A 3,497-nucleotide genomic window follows, 5' to 3' on the forward strand; every position below is an offset into this window, starting at 1 on the left:
GATACGACTTTACCCTGTCAACCAACCAAACTGGATTGGTTGTTTTCTTAAAAATAAGTTTTCAAAAACAGAGAGAAGAGAAAAGAAAATAAAACTTTCCGCAACACTAGACATTCCACACTTTCGCTTCATTCGATTATGATTCGACGTGAAAGGTACTCATTACTGAGTTAGGTTTTGGGGAGACACAAATGGGTGTCTACAGATACGTGCTCATCGGGGTCTGTTGTTCCATCGTACATGGTCATATTGGGCGTGCTGAACCTCTTTGGGACTTCTACCATGGCGATCTCTTCTGAGAATGGGGATTCTATATAGCCATCTGCTGCCTCCTCTTCCATGGGCTTCGGCATTCCAGGGATTTTAGCTATTTTGGCCTCAATTGTCCTGAGGTATTCCTTGACCATCTTTTCTACTTTTCCCTCTTCGGCTCTTTCCTGACTGTCCTTCTTGGGGGTTCCTGCATCCAAAGAGTCTAGATCCTTGGTATCATCCCTGTTGTTAGATCCTTTTTCCCCGTTAGGGGAGTGAAAGGTTCCGGACAAGTCAAGCTGCATGGCTATGCCTTCAGTGTTCTTTCTGGTGTTAATGGTTTTGGATGCAACTTATTGTATTTGGCTACGAAGGGCTTCATTTTGTTTGGTAAGGCTGATGAGTTTGGCTTCAGTTTGGATCTTTTGAGCCAGCAGTGTTTCAATTTGGCTTTTCTGCTGGTCTAAAGTTTGGCGGAATGCGTTCATTCCTTCATTAATTTCAGCAATGGTAAAAGGTACTGGTTTCCCAGTCATGGTGTTTGTCTTGGTTTTTGGCGAATTGGTAGGTTAATTGATTATCAGCCCCACGGTGGGCGCCAAATTGTTTAGGCAAATCTCAATAGGGAAATTTAAGAATTTGCTAGGTTTGAGGGGTAATAACAATCATTCTACCATTAGCATATGAAATAACTAAGATCGATAATAAACCAACAAGTAATCAATAAATAAGCAGTAAATATCCAATTATATAAAGAAGATGAGTTTAGAAATACAATACTAAGTAAGGATAGGCCTCCTTGTTCAGTAGAGACGCAGTTCCGTAGATAAAAGTAGAGCAAATTGTTTATATTTATGTATATGCGAACGTATATGATTGTTCAAATGTCTAATTCTTCTTATTTATATCTAGGGATCTCTAGGGTTTACAAATATATTAAGAATATCCTTGAAATGCATAAGATCTTCTTGATTTATCTTGTTTCCTGCTCTGTAGGTGTATCTTTGGCAAGTATCTCCTTGATTGATATGCTTGATGCTGCTTTCCTTGTTTATTTCAATCAAGCTGTTTTGCATATTCTTGCTGACTTATTGGCCTTGGATTGATGCCCTAGATGTAATGGGTCGTGTGATAATACGGGCCCAACACAAAGAAACACAAAAAAGAAAGAGATAGAAAAAAGGGGAACTAAAAGAAGAGAGAGATGACAAACCTCATAAGTCATGCTATCTAGATCTATATTGTCTTGCCAAACAGTCAACAGACAAAAACCATTAAATGAAAATGTGCATCGACAAAACTCAAAGAAAACAGAGAATAAGAGAAACACGTGCCTTGTCATAAATAGGAGAGTTTGTATGAGTATATGGCCCATGCCTTGTCACCCTGGTCATGCTAACAAAGTAGCAAAGTGCGCAATGCAAAAGGCATAGTAGAGTTATATTACCGCAATCAGATACGTGGAGAGACAAAAAGAAATTAACTCTCTAATCACCCATTGCCCCCCTTCTAATCATTCACTCTAATCATATTAATAGCATAAACAATAATCAAAGCACAGTCAAACCAACTCTATATAATTCAGGAAACTATATAATTCAGGATACTAAACAAGAAGAGTAATATAGGAGCTCATGCAAAGGAAACAAGCCTTTTTTATTTGCAACACCATATTATTGCCACACTTTAGAGGATGTCCTGCGTGATAAGGTCAAACAACAATGGTTGTGGCAAAACTGAGGTGCATTTAGAGATTATCCAACAGTTTTTTCAGATCAATCAAACCCATAATCAACAAAGAAAAGCAAAGTACTACCTTAATATAGGTTTGATCAATTTTCTGTATAATTATGTAAACTTACGGCTTGACCTTTCATTCATTGGGGCAAAACATATATATACAATACTAATTCCTAGAATTACCTTAATTAGGTTTCTAGTAATTACGAAACAATATAAAAGATAATATCAAATATTCCCCTAAAAATATCCTACCAAAATATATCCTCAATACCCCCCCTCAAGTTGGAGCACTAGGATCATAAGTGCCCAACTTGGATAAAACATGATCAAACTGTGACTTCCCAAGGACCTTCGTGAAAATGTCGGCCAATTGAGTAGTCGTAGGAACATACGAAGGAGAAATCAAGTCTTTAATAATCGCATATCGAACAAAGTGACAGTCGACTTCAATATGCTTGGTCCTTTCATGAAAGACCGGATTCTTTGCGATGTGAAAAGCAGAATTACTGTCACAAAATAACTTGATTGCCTTAGGATGATGCACACCCAAACTCAACAACAACCCCTTAAGCCACTTGAGCTCACAAGTGGCGGCATACATAGCCCTATACTCGGCATCACAAGAAGACGTCGCCACAGTTGGTTGCTTTTTAGTCTTCCAAGAGATAGGCGAATGACCTAAAAACACCAACCAACCAGTGACAGAGCGACGAGTTAGTGGACAAGCCTCCCAATCCAAATCGCACCAACCTTCCAAGGTGAGATCACTAGTAGCACTCAACAAGATACTCTGACCCGGAGTACCTTTTAAATAACAAACTACACGAAGAGCTGCTTCCCAAAACTCAATGCGCGGCTCTTGCATAAACTGAGACAAGATATGAACGGAGTATGCTAGATCCGGTCTAGTTACCCCTAGGTAAATCAAACGACCAACCAACCTGCGATACACTTCCGCATCCGCGAGAAGCTCACATGTGGCACGGCCAAGCTTGTTGTTTTGCTCCATGGGAAAACCACTCGGCTTTGCCCCCAACAAACCTGCTTCAGAATTAATATCCAACGTATATTTTCGTTGACATAAAAATAAACCTGAATCACTACGAGCAATTTTGATGCCCAAAAAATATTTCAAAGATCCTAGATACTTCATTTTGAAACAATCACTGAGATAAGCCTTGAAACCAACAAGTGCAGCGGAATGATTGCCAGAAATGATAAGATCATCAACATATACTAAGACATTAATCTGAATTGTGCCTTTAGTATACGTGAAAAGAGAATAATCAGAGTAAGATTTAATGAAGTCGTACCCTTTCAAAGCCGTAGTTAGCTTTGCAAACCAACACCTCGGTGCTTGCTTTAACCCATACAAGGACTTCCTCAAGCGACACACTAATGTAGGATCTTCACCTTCAAACCCGGGAGGTAATTTCATGTATACCTCCCCAGAAAGATCACCATGCAAGAAAGCATTATGCACATCCATTTGATGAATTTCC

This window comes from Chenopodium album, chromosome 1 (genome assembly GCF_948465745.1).
Source record: "Chenopodium album chromosome 1, dcCheAlbu1.1, whole genome shotgun sequence".
Classification (NCBI taxonomy): Eukaryota; Viridiplantae; Streptophyta; class Magnoliopsida; order Caryophyllales; family Amaranthaceae; genus Chenopodium; species Chenopodium album.